The sequence below is a fragment of the Protopterus annectens genome, chromosome 8.part0 (assembly GCF_019279795.1).
Source record: "Protopterus annectens isolate FY-2018-M chromosome 8.part0, PAN1.0, whole genome shotgun sequence".
NCBI lineage: Eukaryota > Metazoa > Chordata > Ceratodontiformes > Protopteridae > Protopterus > Protopterus annectens.
Window position 1 is genome coordinate 1,163,289,808 of NC_056741.1, and position 21,674 is coordinate 1,163,311,481.

Genomic DNA, 21,674 nt, shown 5'->3' on the forward strand with positions numbered 1-21,674 from the left:
TGAAAATATATTTGTAAAGTTGCTTGTTTTAAAAATGTATCAACACTGTGTCCTACTGGACAAAGGAAGAAATATACAGGTATTATTGTAGCTGTTGATATATATATATATATATATATATATATATATATATATATGTGTATATATATATATATATATATATATATATATATATATATATATATATGTATGTATATATAGATATATATATATATATATATATATCTACCTGACAAGATCGAAAGCTCACAACGCTGACAACCACATGGCCGACACCACATCACTGAAACCAAAATCTCGACATTGGAAGAAAACCATGAAAAAAGAACATAAAATTCCCTTTTATCTGCTAGCAGTGGGCCTCGGCCCCACCATAACTTTAATATACCAACTCCGAGATCGCACTACAGTGCACTAATGGAAATCTTTCCATTCTGCACTATAGTGAGATGCTGGTTCCGCATTGTCGGCATTCCGAATGTCGATCATATGGTATTGGCCATATGGTTGTCGGCATTCTGGAGTGTCGGCAATGTCAGTTAGACCCATATATATATATATATATATATATATATATATATATATATATATATATATATATAGATAGATATGTGTGTGTGTGTATGTATATATATATATATATATATATATATATATATAGTAACAAAGGATATTGTAAGAAAAGAGGTAAACACAGTCCTGCTTCATCTAACTTTGAAAAATAGTTGAAATTAAATTACCTGGCTTAGGCTATAAAAAGATTATCTTACAGTTCTCAATGCAGCCAGAGACAAAGGGTCTGTACTAGGAAGCTTTCTGTATTGTCTTTGGGATGAATTAATTGCTATTCTGGAAGAGTGGAAATATTTTATGCTTTTATAACTTCCAGAAGCTGCAACAGATCTTAACAAGCTCTGTGTCTTTTATTGGCACATATATGCTAAATCCTGGCAACATCTAGCCAACAGGGTAGCATGGGAACCAGAAATCAGATGACCAGGTATATGTGATGTAATTCTGTAATCCATTACTAAAATAATGTTTTAATACTAACTGAGACTGAAGTCTCATGGCACTCTGTTTTTGGAACCTGACATTGAGGGATCACTCATCTATTTCATGTTACCTTGCTCTAGTAAGTGTCAAGGGAATAGTAACTCTTGAGATCAGTCAGGAAAATATACTAAAAAAAAAAAAAAAAAAAAACTTTCAGCTTCTTCTGTTAGGGGTCGCCACAGTGGATCACCGGTCTGTAGACTGATTGGAAGTGGAAGGATTTTTTTAAGGTGTTGAGTTGCCAGCCCAGTGACCAACCTTCACAGAAGGTACACACACACACACACACACACACACACACACACACACATGCACCTACTGAATATCTTTAAAACTCATTCAACCACTGGGAGAACATGCAGACTCTGAACAGAAGGTGCTCCAACCAAGAATCGAACTGGAGAACATTTTGCTGTGAGGAGACAATGCTAACCACTGCACCTGTGTGGCATTCAGTCAGGAAAATATAGTGAGATTAGTCAAGTTTTGTTTTTCTGTAACTGTGTGAATTTCCTCTGGTTGAAACTCTGGTGTTTATTGTAAATAGATATTTAGTATTTTCATGTTCTTTTATTATTTATTATTAAATGTATTTAAACTTTTCATTGTGGCTGGTCCTTTAGAAAATATTTTAACCTTTGAAAGTACTTATATCTGTTTGGTGACTCTGTGGTGATTCCTGAAAGCCTTACTACATTGGTCAAACTACAATTTGTATTAATATTAATTTCCCACAGTATAATTGGATACCCTTGTAAGCGCCTTAGAGTAGCTGGCTTGGGAGTGACTGGTGGCAGTAACTACCTTTAGGCAGAAGGGGGCATAGCTATTAAACATGTTGTACCAGCCTTTCCCAGGTGTGTGTGTGTGTGTGTGTGTGTGTGTGTGTGTGTGTGTGTGTGTGTGTGTGTGTGTGTGTGTGTGTGTGCGTGTGTGTGTGTGTGTGTGTGTGTGTGTGTGTGTGTGTGTGTGTGTGTGCACACGCAAATCAAATCTCATTGAGTGTGAGTGTGTCAGCCACTTGGAGCAGGGACATGAAGCACTGGTTTCACAGAGAGAGTGGTGGAGGACTTGGCTTAGGCACTCGGCTGAGGACTTAACTCTGCAGCTGTGCCAGTGGGGAGCCTTACTGGAGATCTGGAGAGAGAGAGAGAAAAACCCAGACCCCGGGCTGAGTGTGTTCCCTGTGTGCTCTTAAGGGAAATTGTGCTTGATGAAGAGAACTGCATCTGGAAATACTGGGTGTATCCATTTTTGTTCCAAGAGAACGTCCCTTTCCATTGTCAGTGGTGAGGATTCAGGCAACTTAATTATTGTCCCAGAAAGGGTGGTGTCTCATTTTCCTTGAGGGCTTTTAATGTAAATAATTATATCATCTGCAAAGTGCTGTTTTTTTATAAACTCCATTCCTTTTATAACCTTATAGAGTATCTGAGCTCCTTGTCTTGCTTGCTCCTATAGATATTTGAAAATTATCTGACAGATCTGTCCCACCATTTTACTACAGCTTCAGCTCATCTGTACATATAAAAAATCAATTTGATCTGTTTTTGTGGGAAATCGGATGCTTTAAATGTTAATCTCAGAAGTTTCCATCTGACTTTCAAATGCTTTTACTGCTACTGACCCCAGAAATAGTAAAGTTTCTTTCCTGTCCTTAGCATATATGTGTAACATTCTGTTTATGTTATCATAAGTCTGTCTGCCCTTGACAACTCCACATTGATCCCGGTCTACTATGTCTGGAATTATTTTTCAAACCATTTTTGCTTATATTGTCATAAATACTTTTTCATCATGATTTAAAATTTAAATAGGCCTATATGAACTAAGATCAACTGGCTCTTTCCCTTCCTTTGGAATCACCAGAACTACTGCCTTTTCTATGTCTCTGAAATTTCCCCTCCCTCTTGGATATTGTTAAACAGCATGCACCATACTTTTATAACATGTTTTCTTTTATCCCACCAATGCAAGTTTTTTATATTTTTGATTTTTATTGCCTCTCTTAGTTTCATCTACTTTTTTGCATTAATAATGTTCTTTGTCTAATAATGTTCTTTGTCTCCTAGTTTTGGTAAATTTAAATTTTTAAATAATGTTTTCATCTGTTATATGACTCGCTGCATCATTCTGTAACACTTCATTCTTAGAACAGAAACTTCTCCAAATCTGTTCTAGATAAGATTCATTTTTCCCTGTTTCTAGGTTTCTTAGCTTTCCAATTACCCTTGCATATTGTTGTCTTAATCTGTAAGTCAGCATTTTCATTGCTTTAGGACTACAATTAAACAATATTTGTTTTAATGCCGCTGACATCTGCTTGCTAGTGTTTTCTAAATAAACCAGCATTTGTTCTTTCAATATTTTAAGCTGCTTTTTTTGATGTTTGTGATACATTTACTGTTGGTACCATCTGTTACTACTTAATTTTTTAGTCCTTCCAAACTGTTTTTCCATGTTTGTATTTATACTGACCAGATTTTTTACTTTTATTTTTAGATTTTTCCATTGTTGAGCCTTCCATATTCTTTTCTTAATTAGGCCTTCTAGCATTTCCTCTTTTAGTCAAGCCAGTTACCAAAATCTTTCTGTTTCATCAAATATGTTAGAAAATGCCATTGTCTCTCCCTGTATTGAATCTGTCTATATTTTATCACTAAATACATTTGATCATGATCAGATATCAAAATGGGTTGTGTCTTAAAGTTCTGTTTCATTATCTCATGAACTTTGATAATGTAACCATTATCCAACCTTGCCCCATGTTCACCATTAAGGTGAGAAGTATGTAAATGCTTTGCACATTTTCCCAGTTGTCATTGTATCCGGAAAATCAAACATATTTATATATTTTGCAGACCTAACCTTTCCCTGGGATTTCATATTTCCTTGCACTGTCTGACACTTGATCTCTATTAAAAATAATATTTCACCCTGTAGGCATTTTGCAATTCCCTGTTGAAAAATAGCTGTCTGTGCTATAATCAGCATAGAAGTTTCCATATTTGACTTTGGTGGTAAGTATATAATGCCAGAGTTATGCTTCTTCCCTTCCACAAACCCTTAATCACATATCTTACACCTACATCATTTTTTCTTTTCTCTCTTCATCTTTAAATCTCTCTTTTTTTTTTACTAGTATCATCACTCTTTTTTCCTTTGTCCTTCTATCCTGGATAATACCTTATCCTGCCACTTTAGCCTAATAAACTCCCTGTGCTTCTTGTCTTGGGATTTTATAATGCAGTCTTACCTGAGCTCTTGTCCACCTGATGAATCTGGGCATCTTGGTGCAATGTTTGCCTCATGTATACTGACAACCCTCTCCTCCTACCACCCAACACTACAACCTGTGAGAGATTCACTTATATAGCCAAACTGGAATCCAAGCTGTCATGTAGTAATGGCATACCTATCAGTGTCAGCTGTCTATCTGTCAAAACATTAATCATAATGCATAACCTGTTGGCTAGCTGATTTCTGTCTGTCCTCTGTACAGATGTGCAGATGTCAGGTATCCATCTTGGCTGCTTACAGGCACTCTATGCTTGACTGACACTGACATGTCTGCCCAGCTGTGTTATGAATGCCACAGTTAGGAAACCTCACCCTGTATGCATCACATGCCATGGATACCTCAACTAGACTACCACAGTCAACAGAACATGCTTGGTTACAGGTCTCCAACCCAAGACACTGGCCATGTTATGTAATATATGTTGCATACATGTCAGTTGGAGCACCTCACTGACCCTCTGCAAGAGAAAACCAAATGACTGGATGTTGCATTTAACTGTCACCATGGGGATCACTCAAGTGGCATCAGTTGATAGATGGCCTGCTGACAACTGTCAGGTGACATGATACCAGTGTACGCACAACCCCTACTCTTCTCATCTCTCCATGGACATTAGCCTGGTACACACCTAGGAACACCAGCACATATGGACCCCAGTACTGACAAATGTGTCAGTGTGCATTACTGAGAAAAACAGTGTCTGTATGTTTGTAAACTTGTAGTTGATAATAACTTGAGGGCCTTCTCACCCACTACACCCCCATTGCCATAGTTAGAAATGGCTGCTGCTGTAATTGACATTTTCCACTAAGCTGTTAACATAACACATCAATATAGGTGAGTAATTCATTTTATGTTTCCTAGATTTCACAGCAACAGTCTTTCCTTAACATGCAATGATGTGAAGTTGTTCAATCTCGCCGTTTATTCATCACTGATGGGTTCGGAGCCGATCCTCGGCTCCAACACGGCCGACTAGCAAGCTCAAAGTTCTCCAGTAGCTCGAGACCCCAGCCCTTATCCCATGATGCACTGCTGGAATTATCTCAGATCTAGTTTGCCGTGACACGGATCTCTTGGTTTCCAGCTTGGCTCGAGACTTTATTGGGAGTTTTTCAACTTTCAGCAAGTTATATTTTCACTTTTTATATACTTTGTTCTATTCATAGTAGCAGATATACTAGTTAGTAAATAGTACTTTTTTCTTTGTTTTACCCCTTTCCTCAGTATTCTATCTTGCCTTTGGCCTTTTGGCCTTAGGATTAGTGATTAGTCAGTGATCACCTTTGGGACTATCGTTTTGGATCTCTAATTACTGTTTGTAGTTATTAGTTGTTAGTGCCCCCTTTTTGGGCTGTGTGTATGTTTGTGTTAGTTACTTAATTTAAAACAGCTCTTAGTTAATCAGTGTGCTTGAGTTGTGTAATGTCTGAAGATGAGGACAAGCATCCAAAGTCTGGGTTTAAAAAGTGCCCAGACTGCAGACAGAAAATGTCAGTCACAAATGCCCATGTGCAGTGTGTTTACTGCTTGGGTGAGGTTCATCTGCAAGAGTCTTGCAGCATATGTCATTCCTTTTCCACAAGTGTGTTAGCTGAAAGGAAGAGGAAATTGATTGATAGAGGTATCATTAAGCACCCCTTTTCTGAGGCATTGTCTGACCAGGATGGAGCCAGTAAATCATGCATATCTTTTAAGTCTTCCACTGATTCTAGATCCAAGAAAGGAAAAAGGTCAGAAATTGTGGTGACTTCAGCTCCACTGCCCTCAGAGCCAACAGTCTGCTCTTTTCGGAACCAGGACATGGCCTTGCAACCAGTTACTGAAAAACCTCTTTCCATATTGATCCAATCGGCTCCATCTGTCCACTCTTCCAGGTCCTTTGTCAGCTTATCTGATCTGGATATGGACCGGCTGGTTCAGAAACTCTTGAAGGCACCAGGCCTAGTTAAATTGATGTCAGCTCAGATACAACCATCGGAGCCGAAGACCACTACCCTTGAATTGTCTGCTCCTCCTCCGAGCCATATCGGACCTTCGGAGCCGGAGGAGGCTGACCTGATGATCGTGGATCCCTTGGAGCCAACACCTGCTCCAGTGTCATCGGCTCCATCAGCTCGGACGTTCTAGGTGCCAACTGGGGACTCTAGGAGCTGACACTCGCTGGTCGGGTCCAGGGAGGATAGCCACACTGACTTGTCGGTGCCGACTCTTCCTCTCAGGGCCTCGGCTCCTACCTCGGGCTTGGAGCCCATGGCTTCAGTGTGGGAGGAGATTGCAGCTCCATCGGAGCCATCAACTCCTTCTCATCAGAGCCAAGGTGCTTTTGATGCCATGAGGCGAGTGTTGTCTCCCAAAACTTCCTCATCTTAAGGTCTGGCCTCTTCTTCCCCTAAAGTGCCTGTGTCTGTTTCTGTTTCCTCTGGTCCTCCCAAGCGTTGAGACTAGAAGCCTCAAGTCGCCCCACAGAGTGTTCCCTGCTCTTCTGAGACCTCTCCAGAATTTTCCCCTGAAAAGATTCCCAGGAAAAGATTATGCAAGAGGAGGCATTTGGACTCCCACCAGGAGTCTATCACATCGGACACCGACATGGATGAATCAGAAGGGTCCCCCAGATCCCCCTCTGAGGACATCTCCTTTGCGGAGATTCTTGAAATCGTTAGGAAGAGGGATGATTGGCAGTCCAAGAGCCCTACTGAGGACAGGTCGGTTCTCCTGAAGGCATTTGGCTCTCAACCTTCCATCTCTTGGGTATCTCCACCCTACGATGAGCTTATGGATCTGGTCTCTCATAGGGCGTGGGAGTCTCCAGAATCTATGGAACCTGTTCCTCGGAGGCTTAATAAGTTTATTTCAGCTCATGTGGATAAGTCCTTTTTGACCAAGGGAGTCCCTGTTAATGCCATGGTGGTGGCGGCAGCCACCAAAAAGGAAATGTCTGAGACTTCCTCATCTGTCCATCCTCCTAATAGAGAATCTAGGATTATGGATAGATATGGGAAATGCATGTTCAGTTCAGTGACTTTCTCACTCAGATCACTGAACTACTTGACACATTTTACCAGACTGCAGAGATATCTCCTTAATGAGTTGGGAGATACTCTTTAGGGTGCTGTAACTTCGAGTGTATCTGATTAGATTGCCACTCAGCTATCTACCCTTAATTCGATAGTCAACTCATCCATGCGTCTTGTATCATACGTTGCTGAAGGTTCGAGTAGAGTCGCAGGTACAGGAATCGCTCTCCGTAGGTATGCCTGGATGCGACTCAGTTCCTTCGCGGAACCCTTCAAGTCTTCCTTTACTAATACCCCATTTGACGGCTCATCCTTGTTTGGTCCAAAGGTGAAGGAGACTTTAACAAGGTGTGAGCAAGAAGGAAAGACTCTGTCTGCCATGGGAGTCCTTTTTTCCACCCCCACTCGACCCTTTCCCAAAGGTCAGAGGGGAGGAAAGATGCGGTTACGGAAAGCACAAGGAGCCTTTCAAGACACACATGGACAGCCCCCCTCCAGAGGCAGAGGAGGTGGTTTCAATGGAAGATGCCACACTCGCGGCAGAGGGGGTCCGCAACACCAGGGTGACAGAGATCACTTCTCTGGTCAATCCTACCAGCGCTCCTGAAGGGAGGCCTGCCTGTCCTACTCTGGAGGCAGTCGGGGGTCGCTTATCTTTCTACCCCAAAGCCTGGCTAAATATAACAAATGACAGTTGGGTATGAAGTATCATTTCCAGAGGGTATTTCATACCATTCTCCACCCAGCCTCTTCCCGTCAAAAAAATCCCAGACGTTCCACCTCGTCATTTGGGACAAGCAGCAATAGAGGTACACTGATTGCTAGAAAAAAAGAGTTATCCAGCCAGTCCCAGCAGACCAGACAGGATTTGGAACTTACTCAATGTTCTTTTTGGTTCCATAGAAAACAGGGGACTGGAGACCCATTTTGGATCTCAGCAGACTCAACCAACTTGTGAGAAAAGAGAAGTTCCAAATGGTCACGTTACAGTCCATGCTCCCCTTGTTGGGGGAAGGACAACTGGATGTGCTTGATTGATCTCAAGGATGCGTACTACCACATAAAGATGGCCAGACCATCCAGAGATCACCTACATTTCCGGCTGGGAGCCAATCATTATCAATTCCGAGCTCTGCCCTTTGGTCTCACTACAGCCCCCAGAGTGTTCACCAAGTGCATGGCAGTAGTCACGGCTCACCTGAGGCGTCTAGGATTCCAGGTATTTCCGTATGTAGATGATTGGCTCCTTACCTCCACCACCAGGCATCAACTTCTTCAAGCGAGAGAGGCTACTCTGACACTCTGCGATCAGCTAGGCATTACAGTCAACTTCAAAAAGTCTGCCTTGTTGCCATCGCAGCATATTGTTTTTATAGGGACAGAACTAGACACATCAACCACCACTCTCCTCCTTCCACCAGAAAGAATCTCTATTCTTCACCAACACATCATGTCCCTAATATCAAAGAATAGAGCACCAGCAACAGAGGTATTGAAAGTTCTAGGATTGATGGCGGCAGCTATTCTAGCAATCCCCTTAGCAAGGATGCGTATGAGAATCCTTCAATGGCTTCTATTCACGCAATGGTCTTACCAAGAAATTCCATTGAGCCACATGATCCTGATAAATTCCTGCAAGAATGATCTTCAGTGGTGGTTGACTTCTCTTCATGTCACTACAGGACGTCCTTTCATGCTTCCCCCTCCTGTTGTGTTGCCACTGTGACCATGGGCGCTTCCCTGATAGGGTGGGGAGGGGCTATTTCAGGGAAAGACTGCCCAAGGCACGTGGACAGATCAAGAATCACATCTGTATATCAATGTCCTGGAGATGAGAGCAGTACTTCTAGTGTTGCAATACTTTCAGGACTCTCTTCCTCTAGGGACAGTTGCAATACAGACAGACAGCATGTCAGTGGTCTGGTATCTGAACAAACAAGGCGGGACCAAGTCTTATCCCCTTAGCCGAGACGCCCTCAGAGTATGGCAGTGGGCACTGTCATCACAGCGCTTTCTGTTGGCAACTCACATCCCGGGTAAATCCAACATAATAGCGGACATACTGTACAGAGCAATCTTGTTGCCCCACGAATGGTCCCTCAAACAAGAGATTGCGGACAGAATCTTCTTCAAATGGGGCCAGCCTTCCTGTGACCTCTTTGCCAGTCACATCAACAACAAATGCAGAAGCTATTTTGCCCTAATTCCCATGCCAGATCACTCCCCAAGGGATGCTCTTGTCCACGATTGGCCCCCAGGTCCCCTCTATGCATTTCCACCAATTCCCCTGATTTCCAAATTCTTACAGAAAGCAAAGTTGCTGGGACGGACAATCATCCTCATAGCCCCTCATCGGCCTCAGCAGATTTGGTTCCCGTTTCTTTATCATCATATTCTGGAAGATCCATGGATCCTTGATCCAGTTCTGGATTTGTTGACACATCCGTCAGGGGATCATCACCCGTCATTGCAGACACTGAAGCTAACCGCTTGGCTGCTCCAATTCCCTGCATAGCCAGGCTCTATAATCTTTCCCATGACACTAGTCAGATTTTGTTGGCTTTTCACAAGCCTTCCACCAGAAAATTGTATCGTAGTAAGTGGAAGAGATTTTCCATTTGGGCTTCTTCCCACAACATTGACCCTTATAAAGCGCCATTGTCTTCTATCTTACAATTCTTGACAGAAATCTTCAACAAAGGAGCAGCGGCAGCTACGATATGAGTACAATTAGCTGCTATATCTAATTAACATCTAGGAATTGATGGTTTGAATATTATGGCTCACCAATTGTCTAAGGCTTTGCTAAAAGGAACCTTTCACATAAGGCCTCCAGTGAAGACACCTTATTCCCCCTGGAATTTGAATTATATGTTATCACGTATCATTCTTCCTCCTTTTGAGCCTGCATCATCTTGTGAACTAAAATTCTTGTCATAGAAAACTATGTTCTTAGTAGCCATCACTTCAGCCCGTAGAGTGTCAGAGCTCCAAGCCCTTTTCATCAAACCCCCTTACATGGTCTTCCATACTGACAGAGTATCTCTCAGAACTAATCCATCCTTTCTGCTCAAAGTATGTTCTGAGGTTAACATTAATCAAGTCATTGAGTTACCCATTTTCTTCCCTAATCATACCAACAAATTGTAATATATGTTGCATAAACTCGATGTTCATAGACAGCTTAGATTTTATTTGGACAGAACCAAAGACATTAGGAAATCAGATCAACTCTTTGTGTCCTTTTCTGAGACCAGGAAAGGTAAACCAGTTGCTAAAACAACCCTGTCTAAGTGGCTGTCGGATTGCATCACCTATACGTATGCTTCTCATAATATGACATTGTCTAGTAAGTTAAAGGCTCATTCGACCAGAGCAGTTTCTACCTCGTCAGCCTTTCAAGCCAAATTGCCTTTGGATAACATCTGTGCAGCAGCCACCTGGTCTAAACCTCACACTTTTATAACTCATTACAAAGTGGATAAGGCCTCCAGGGACAGGGTTTCATTTGGTTCTACAGTTCTGAAGAGTGTACTTCAATGAGCCACCCAAGATCAGGGTGCTAGGGACGCTAACCATCAGTGATGAATGAACGGCGAGATTGAACAACTTCACATAAAGAAGTTATGTACCCAACATAATGTTCCATGTGAGTTGTTCCATCTCGCCTTCATTCTCATGTCCCTCCCTCCTTCCCCCTCCTGGCTGACAGTTGACCTGGAGGCTGTCTTCATCCTGGTTTTTCAATGTATATTCATACTAGGCAGAATTATTATTGTACTTTTATATGGTACGCAGCAAATAAGATCTGAGGTAATTCTAGCAGTGCATTATGGGATAAGGGGTGGGGTCTCAGGCTACTGGAGAACTTTGAACTTGCTAGTCGGCCGTGTTGGAGCCGAGGATCGGCTCCAAACCCATCAGTGATGAATGAAGGAAAGATGGAACAACTCACATGGAACGTTATGGTGAGTACATAACTTCTTTTTTTCACCTCTTAAAGTACTTTTAACAATCCCGATAATTCTGATCTTTTTGATATTTCCTTTAGTGCCAAATAACAATCACCTGCCTTTTCTTAGTGTGATCTAGCAGTATAAAGTCTATACCCCTTCCTTTCCTGACAAATAACTGCTTAACTGTATACCTAAGTTTTATCTGTGTAGATATCTCCATAGTTGGAGCAAACCCTCATCTTTGATGGTCTATCTGCTTCAAGAACCTCTTTCTAAAGTCACCATATCAGACTCTGGACATTCTACAGTGAGTAGCAGCTATCTTTTATGCTTTGTAAACCCTCACTAATTCCTGTTCACTTCTTTCTTCTGCCAGATTCCAATAAAAATATTTCCTGGTTTTCGAAGTGATTAATTTCACATCAGATAAAATGATCCTGTACTTTTTGCTTTCACTGGTTTTCACCACCCCCCCCCATCATTTTTCTCATGGTTCACATGGGGTCTCTGTGCTTTTTAATTATTTCTCACTGTAATCTTCACTTTGACATTATAAATAAATAAATAAACACTGCAAACTGTGTAGTCAGTATTTCATCTTCACAGCCAATCACCATACTGTATTTGAATTTTAGTTCCACTTGTGGCTATTGACTTTTGTATGTCTTACCCAGGACCCCCCCCCCCATTACTATTGTGCCTCTGGAGTGGTAATATTTTGATTAATTAACTAGAGGCCTGGATTGTTTTCTGAAACAAGGGAAAAGAGTTTATAAAATTAGACATACATCTAACACATTTATTACGCACATTTCTGATCAAGTCAAGAAAGAACAGAGGATTAAAACTACTCGTGTACTGTTTATAGTGGCTCAGGTGGAACCATTGCTATTTTATCTCCTATACTGACTCAACACACATTGTCCATGCAACCACATTTAATTATCTCCCCTTTTTAGTAATATATAGGAAAAATAGTAAAGAAAAAAGTACACTTCAATTAAATTTTTATTGTAATTCTGCATTCCTTTGTTTTTTTTTTTTGGGGGGTTTTTTTTGCCATTTTCCTTTGGAAAACTGGAAAGAGCTTTGCTGAAATTCTGTCTAGTGAATTCATAAATGTTTTACTGCCCTCCTCCTCATGCAGACTCTCTGATGGTTCTGTTTTGTTGTTTTTCTCCAAGGCTTCTTCTCTCTTTTGAAGCCCAAGTAGAGCCAATTCTGGATCTATGTAAGTTTTGGTCCCTAAAGGATAGATGACCTATAAACAAGCTGGATAAAGTTTAAACCTCAGGTACATCTGACTACATTTTTTATTGCTGGGATGAAAGCATTCTTTGAGTTCTTGTCTGCACAAAAATAATTATCTATAAATACCCGCATTTCTCCTGCCTTCAGAATTGCTCCTTTCCCCCAGAATTGAGAGGAATTTTTTTCTTTCAGTATGCAGCTTAATTATAAAGGGCTGAGTTTACTTTCTGGAATATCCACTCAGGGCATTAACAGAAAGCACTTTTTCTATTAAGATTTCTTCTTGTTGCATATCATTCCTTTGACTAATACATTTGTTTTCATACAATCTTTGCGGTCTTTGCCCTCAACTCTTTCAGGGATCTCCATGAACCAGAAATGTTTTCACTTCTTGCTATATCTTCCAGTTCTTTTTATTGCTTGGTTCAGTTTGTCTATCTCATATTCTGTTAGTCTTGCCTTTATCTGTTTATCTGATGTCGGGAGCCCTTCCACTTCTTCTGCATGTTTATGTAATGCCTCCTCTACTTCCTAATTTTTTATTATTTGCTTGAATATAATCCATTAGTGATCTGCTGATTTTATATATTTCAGCATGCATTTGATTTATTTTCTGCTCCACTGTAGTGCCTTCTGTTTGTTTCCTTATGAAATAATTGTTTTGTTCGCTTTCTGCCTTTCATCCACATTACTATCTATTTTGATCCCAATCAAATCTCCTTCTTGGAATACTTTACTTATAATTTTTTTTCATCTTCTTCTTACTTGTTTTCATTAATCTTCCGGATCACACTAACTGCTGACAGATTCCTTTTTAATGCATTTTAAAAGTTTTTTTTTTAGCTGCCTTCACAGATGTCAGTCTTTACGTCTGCTACTTAACTGCTATTCGTCATACCAGAAGTCCTCCACAAGTTAACATTTTTGTTCTTATTTTGTGTGTGTGTGTGTGTGTGTGTGTGTGTGTGTGTGTGTGTGTGTGTGTGTGTGTGTGTGTGTGTGTGTGTGTGTGTGTGTGTGTGTGTGTGTGTGTGTGTGTGTGTGTGTGTGTGTGTGTGTGTGTGTGTGTGTGTGTGTGTGTGTTCATTTTTCCTTCTTTCAGTTGCCTGAGTACCACTTCCAGCAGTTCTACTTCTATAACCCCCAATACCTCTTCCATTTTAATTTAAAAATATGATCATTGAGATTTTCCTTTCCACCTATGTCCTGAGCTGGTGTATTTTCAGAAGTAAGATGGAGCTTTCAGTGCCATACAGTTGGTCTTCCTGCCAGGCTGTCCCATCCTCCAGGCAGTCATTTCCACTGATGCTGTCAGTCCCTATTTTCTATAATCTTACTTCTCTGTATTCTGGCTGCCAGCAAGGGTAATACCTTTGAATATGTTTCCCCCAATTCTTTGTCCTGGTGCCTGTTTATTACCACTATGACTCACTTGCTGCCACCTCAACTATTTCATCTAATAGGTCTGTGGTGCCTACATGCACTGCAGAACGCAGTATACATTTTTCCTTCCTACATGGTAACCACCTTGGTCACTGCATCCATGTCTTATTATGTCTAAGCTTCACGATCAGTTTCAGTGTAACCTAGTCTTTTCTGTCACCCTTGTCAAGGCTCTAAATCCCTTTTGGGGTTGAGTCTTCAATCACCAAATATCTTTTTCTGTCCTCAAATTGGTTCTTGTCTCTTGCTTTTGCATCAAGCCATTACCCTTCTGATATGAAGTCTGGCAGACATTTTGCTATGTGTGGATTTCTAATATATATGTGGTTTCCTTTAGCATGAAATCCTAATTGATTAGCTCCTATTTTACTGTGATCTCTTTTCTTCTGTCTTGATCTGGTTTGTCTCCTTCCTGTCAAAACATTCCCTGAAAATTTGTTTTTGGACTTCATAACTCCTGTCCTTTGCCTGTAGAATGTGGTGTGCCATTGGGTTCATTTTGGGGTCTGTTTATTGCATTCCTCATGCTTCCCCTAGAAATTATTTTTAGAAGAAGATAATTTAATTGTCATTTTTCATACTGATGATGCTAGTTTCACATTTTCTTTCTTCAGGTGTGAATTTTACTACTAGACAGCTGAGACATTAACCTTCATATGTTGTGTTGTAGTAACACCTCAAGTACTGAGGCTGTGGTGGTCCACTCTAGTCTTTGAGATTCTTCAGCTCTGTTGTTGCCAAATTATATAATCTCTGATGGTAGCAAATTAGAGATCTGATGTTGTAAATTTTCATTATATCCTCAACTTTTGGTTTGGATTTGATCCTCAGATCTGACTCAGGCATTACTTTAGCTCATGGCCACCAAAAAGCTCTTGAGCTCTTCACTTACCCATAATGCACCAAACCCTAATATATCCCAGATCTCATTTGCTGCTTTTATGATTAGAAATAGTCATCTTGATCTCTTAAGTGATTCTTTAAAAATAATAAGTGTTTTAGTACTGCCTTTTTCAAATTTTATTAATAGTTAATACTCCCTTATGTTAAACTACGTATAATTCTTTAATACCATAGTTGGTATTGTTTGTTCTTTTTTTTTACACTTTCTGTGTAATTGCTGATACCATATTTGGTATCTCTCTCTCTCTTTATCTCTATCTTTTCTTCCTTGTTTAAAAAAAATAAAGTCACATTCTTTCTTATTATTCAAGTTTTTGTTATAGTGTGTAAGGATGTCAGAAAAAGGCCCTTTGGATTTTAAGAAGTGCCAAAAGTGCGAGCACAAGTTGCCTTTGCCTGACGGTCACACTTTTTGTATTGTTTGGACCCGGACCACATTCAAGTTGATCGTGCTATTTGCCTAAACTTTAATGCACTTGTAATTGCAGACAGAAAAAATAATCTTATTTTGAAGGGGTTGTGCTCTACTTCTTTCTTAGAAGCTGTTGCTGGGGTCCAAACTCCCAAATAAAAATCAAAGGAGCTTTCCACTATGTCTCTTAAACATTTAGGATCCTCGACTCCATCTTCCTCGGAACCACCAAAAAAGAAACATAAATTGGATCCAAAAGTCACTGTGGTTCTACCACTGTCAGATCTGACAAACCCTCCTCAGATCCAAGCACTTCAGATCCGATACTCTTACCCAGAACCAGATACCCACGAAGTTTGGATCCAGTACCTTCCAGAGTAGATTGTCCCTTTTTGAAACACCAGCACTCTAAGGCCCTATCCCTAGTTTCCTCTCGTTCTTCCAGAAGTTTGATCGAAGCTGATGTGGACAGAATGATGAGAAGATTCTTCTCGGTGCAAATACAGATGTTAGTTCTCCCAGCTCCTACTCCATCAGGTAAGGAAGCCTGTCCTTCCACCACTCTGCGAATTTCAGCTCCTTCTCTGATCCAACTGATCATTTCAGAGCCACTGGATCCGGGCCTTCCTGGTCCATCTGGTTTAGATCTGAAGATAGTCTTATCTTCAGATCCAAAGTTATATCTGAGTGCACCAACTCAGATGTCTTTGGACCTGGATGTCTTTTGGAGACAAAGCACCCCTGTTAGGTCCATGGCATTGGAGTCGACTCTGAAGTTTCCAGAGCTGTCTCAGCCACTCTGAGCATTGGCATTATACAGCTGAGCTCCAACTTCTGCCTTGGGTAGATTGCCTTTGGGGCAGAAGGAACTTATGGGCCAAAAGCCTGGTTTCTCATCTCCATTGTCTTCCTTCCCTCTGGAACATTCTACCTTTGAGGTAGTGAAGAAAGTGTTCACTCTTCCAGTAGAACAGATGGATCCTACCCCCTTGGAGCCACCCTCTGGATGCCAAATGTCTCTGCTCCTTGAGCCACATTATTCTATAACACAGGGACAGCCAGCTCAAAGTCTGCAGGCTACCCAGCAGAGTTTTACAATCTCTTCCAATACTTTGTAGGAGCATTCCACCGAGGAAGTCCCTAGGAAGAAGTGCAAGAGGAGGCCCTTGGAATTCCCTCAGGAGTCAGTCACCGAGGATACCGATTTCAATGAAGAAGAAGGGTCCCCAAGATCACCACCTGAAGATGTCTCATTCCGAGACATTCTTGAGATCCTTAAATAAAGGCATGATTGGTCCTCTGATAACCCTTCCCCAGAGGAATCATTATTATTGGAAGCCTTTGGAGCTGGCCTGTCTACCTCCTGGTTACTCCACCCACCAATGAGCTCATTGACTTGATCTCTAGGCAGGTGTTGAAGGAGCCTGACTGAGTTCAGCCAATCCCCAAAAGACCAGATCGGATTCTGGCTCCACTTGTAGGTACAGAATTCTGGAGCAAAGGAGTGCCTGTAGATGCTATGGTTGTGGCAGTGGCCACAAAGAAGGAACTTGCTCAACAGTTCCTCTATCCATCCCCCAACAGGAAGTCTAGCTCATTGGACAGATTTGGGAAGCATGTGTATGCTTCAGTGATTTTTGCCCTTAGGTCACTGAACTACCTGGCACATTTTATGAGACTACAAAGGGACTTGATAAGGGAACTGTAAAAATCCCTTTCTGGGAACACTACTGCCAAGACCCAGACTTCTGTGGCCTTTCAGTTGGCTATACTGCAGTCTATTTCTAATTCATCCATGAGGCTCATCTCACATGCAGCTGAATGTGCCTGAAGGGCAGCAGGTTCAGGCATTTCCATTAGGAAGCATGCCTGGATGCACTTGTGTAGTTTTGCAAAGCTATTCAAGTCCTCATCCGTCAATGCACCCTTTGATACCAGCTCTTTGTTTGGCCCTAAAGTTAAAGACACACTCTCCAGGTGTGCAAAAGACAGAAGGAGACACTGCAGTGAGGGTATGTTTTTTGACTCCTCAAAGATCCTTCTCTGGAAATCAATGAGAAGGTTGAAAATGTTTAAGAAGTCCCAGGATCCTTTCCAAGATCCACGTAGAGATAGCTCCTCCACGTGCAGAAGAGGGAACTCAAATGAACAACGATGCCCACATGGCAGAAGAGGCCTGCAGAACCAGGGCTCCAGAGATTCCTTCTCTGAATGACCCTACCAGCACTCTTGAAAGGAGGCCTGATTGTCCACCTGTGGAGGCAGTTGGGGGTTGTTTATCCCTGCACCAGAGAGCCGGGCTAGATATAAGAAAAGATATATGGGTGCAGAGAATTATTTCCAGAGTTTATATAATTCTCTTTTCCCTTCCAACTCCACCTGTATGCAAAATTCCCAATGTTCCATCCAGTCAGAGGAAAGACGCATCACCTGAAATACAAAAGCTGCTAGAAAAAAGAGTCATCCAAGAGCTACCACCAGACAAGATAGAATTCCGAACATACTCAAGATTCTTTTTAGTTCCAATGAAAACAGGGGACTGGAGATCAGTTTTGGATCTCAGCAACTTGAACAAATCAGTTTGACACATAAAGTTTTGGATGGTCATGTTTCAGTACATTCTGCCTTTTTTAGGCAAGGATGACTGGATGTGCTCAATAGGCCTTCAGAATGCATGCTATCACATAAAAGTGAGCAAACAATCCAGAAGGTATTTGAGAGCCAGTCACTACCAGTTCAGAGCACTGCCCTTTGGTCTCACCACAGCCCTCAGGGTGTGTAGCAAATGCATGGCAATGGTAGCAGCTTACTTGAGACTGCAGGAATTCTGAGTGTTTCCATACTTGGACATCTGGCTCATTACTGCCCAGACCAAGCATCAGCTAAAAGCAAGAGATCAGGTACTCCAGACTTGCTGCCATCTGGGGATAACCATAAATTACAAGTCTCAATTACAACCATCACAATCATTGGCATTCATAGGAGTAGTTTTCAACACAGTTTCATTGACAGCTTCTCTTCCTCTCTCAAGAGTGCAAACTATCAGATTCCAGGTAAGAAAAATAATTCACAGGCCCACAGTTTCAGCCCATTAGATTCTTCAAGCTTTGGGGTCAGTGTCAGCAGCCCTAATTTTAGTTCCTCTAGCAAGATTTCATATGAGATTTCTTCAATGGATGTTAGCAATACAATGGTCAATTCTTTGTCAGTGCATGTCAGCCCAAATAAGAATCACTCAAGCATGCAAGCGATACCTTTTTTGGTGGATTTGATCAGAACAAGTTCTACAAGGCCACCCTTTTGTTCTCCATCAGCCCAAGGCTATAGTGACCATGGATGCTTCACAAACTGGGTGAAGGAGGCACTTCCTGGGGAAGACAGTGCAAGGCACCTGATCCCCTGAAGAGGCCAATACGCATATCATTGTCCTGGAAATTAAAGCAGTGCTCTTAGCATTGCAGGCCTTCCTAGACTCTCTCCCTTTTGGGACAATTGCAGTTCAGACAGACAACATGTCAGTAGTCTGGTACAGCAACAAGTAAGGGGGAGCCAGGTCTTACCCCTGGTGTTGAAAAGCCCTCAGTGTGTGGCAATGGGTGATCTCGACTGACCGCTTTCTGACAGCAAAGCACATTCTGGGGAAGTACAACGTGATAGCAGACAAATTGAGCAGGTCCATTCTACTACCTCACGAGTGGTCTGTCAACAGGAAAGTGACAGAAATTATTTTCCGTCAATGGGGCCAGCCTTGCTGCAATCTCTTTGCTTCTCCCCTGAACAAGTGCAGCAGCTTCTTTGCCTTGATCCCCCCACCAGGGGAATCACCGAGGGATGCTCTACTCCATGATTGATCCCTCAGTCTCCTCTATGCTTACCACCAACTTCCTTAATTCCAACATTTCTGAAGAAAGCTGCCCACTTGAAGAGCAAAGTCATCGTCATTGCACCTTATTGGCCTCAGCAAATTTAGTTCCCCCTTCCTTTGGCCTTATCTACTTTACCCTCTTTTCCCTCTAAGTCCGATTCAAGACCTCCTGTCTCACCCAACAGGCATGACTCATCCAGATATCTCAAATCTCAAGCTAACAGCATGGTTTCTCCCATGCCTTTAATAGCCAAACAGCTGATGCTCTCAGTCATATACTTTTATCTTATCTTCCCATGAGGCTTCTACAAGAAAACTTTTCAGAAGTAAATGGAAAAGGGCTGTTTTCTGGGTACATCAGAAACACATTGACTCCTTCTCTGTTCCTATACAAAGTGTTTTTGAATTTTTGGCAATGATTTTTAATGAGTGAGCTAGCTCCTCAACAATTAGAGTTCAGTTAACAGCAATCTCCAACTTTCATATTGGGTTTGAGAATTCTTCCTTGGCTTCATCTGAGCTTTGTAAGGCTTTTTTGAGAGGCACTCTCCTACTGAGACCTCCCTATAAAGATCATACTCCACCATGGGATTTAAATCTGGTACTGAAGGCCTTAATTAATTCCCCTTTAAGCCAGCAGCAAAATGTGATCTTAAATTCCTGACCTGGAAACGTATTTTTCTAGTGGCCACTATCTCTGCTAGAAGAATTTCAGAACTTCTAGCATTGTCCTCTAAACCTCCTGACTTGATTTTTCATAAGGATGGAGTATCACTATGTACCAACCCTTCTTAAAGTGGTGTCAGGATCCAATATTAACCAGTCCATTAATCTGTCCGTCTTCTTTCCTAAATTTACAAACAAAGGTGAATGTATGTTGCATTTATTGCATATCCACAGACAATTATGTTTTTAGTTACACAGAACAAAAGAAATTAGGAAGAAAAGTCAATTATTTCTTTCTTTTGCAGATTCTAAATTGGGCAAATCAGTTGCAAAGGTTAATTTAGCCAGATGGCTGACAGATTCCATATAATTTATTTACAACAAATTGGGTCGGTCCTTACTAAGACTTTTAAGAACCTATTCAGCTAGGCCCGCAGCAACTTCTTCAGTGTTCAGTTGAGGATAGAATGAAAATTGAAAACAACAGATAAAAAAGGTATGTACTTAGCATAACATTCCATCTATGTTGTCCATTTTCATTCTTCCTCAGCTTCCCACCCACCAACTCCCAACCTTTTTCATAGACGATCTCTCAAAGAACGAGAGCATATAAGGACACCATTGACCCTCATGTTGAGCTCTAGATATAGTTTCTTCTGTATAGAATATATATATATTAGCACGTCCTACTTTAGGTAAAACAGCAAACAAGATCTGAGGTATGTTAAGGGTTGGTGCATTATGGATAAGGGAGGAGCTCGAGAGCTTTTTGGTGACCACAAGCTAAAGTAATGGCTGAGTCAGATCGAGGGATCGGATAGGTACCCAACAGTTGAGGAAGAATGAAAATGGACAACACCGATGGAATGTTATGGTAAGTAGATAACTTTTTTTTTACCTCTATCATCCTCAATGACCTACTTAATACTCAAGGCATGGTGTCTGCTGTTGTGACATCATCATGTTACCATGTGAAGAATATTATGCAGATTTGAGCAGTAACAATTTGAAATGATGGGACTCACTAGATCAAGTCCCAAAACAGGAAGACTGAATGGCCAAAAAATGGAATTATACAGTATATACCAAATCTGAGATGGCCATTTCACAGAATATTCCCCTTTCTGTGAGTTATAGCGATTTCAGAGTTGGTATATATAAATTTGGTGGGGGGAATGGGGGTTTGCCCCCTCCTGCAATAAAGAAGTTTTAAGGAGCACAGAAAAGTTTGAGATTTGCTCTTTTGCTGGATTTTCTGGCTTCTTTTTTCAATATGTTGGCACTTGGCATTTCGAGTGCCAACTTTTCAGTAGGGAGCCAGATTGAGCACCTACTACAACATGAATATTTTTTGTTAACCAAGTAAGTGCACTGGTCCCAAAACCATTTCCAAGCCTTTATGGTAATGTATTACAAACAGTATGGCAGAATGACAGCAACATCAGCTTCTTAGATAAATAGTGAGCCATGCAAATATAATGCACACAGCATGAAATAAGTTAAGCAAATTAAACATAATTATTTTCAAATTTACAAAAACCTAAAAATTTCATAAGAAAACACACAATTGAATTTCAGCAGAATCAAGAAGAGTAAACTTGCTTTTCGATCAAACTTTGTCTGCCCCATCTTAAGCTCATCCATGTGTATCATGTAGCATTAAGAACAATCATTCTCTGAATGACACCCTTGTAGCCATTTTTAAATAAATCAAGGTTGTTAGTGTTTCTGAGCTTTCAGGGAGGCTCTTCTATCTGACTGGGACAATTTTGGAGAAGTCTGTTTCAGCTTGGAATATGGTAAA

At 41.2% G+C, this 21,674-nt stretch overlaps 1 protein-coding gene across 1 annotated transcript in view; it reads left to right on the forward strand.

Moving 5' to 3' along the window:
* CFAP70 (cilia and flagella associated protein 70) overlaps window positions 1–21,674 on the forward strand; it is a 1,838,232-nt gene that overhangs the window by 584,738 nt on the left and 1,231,820 nt on the right. The gene's annotated exons all lie outside the window — the stretch shown is intronic.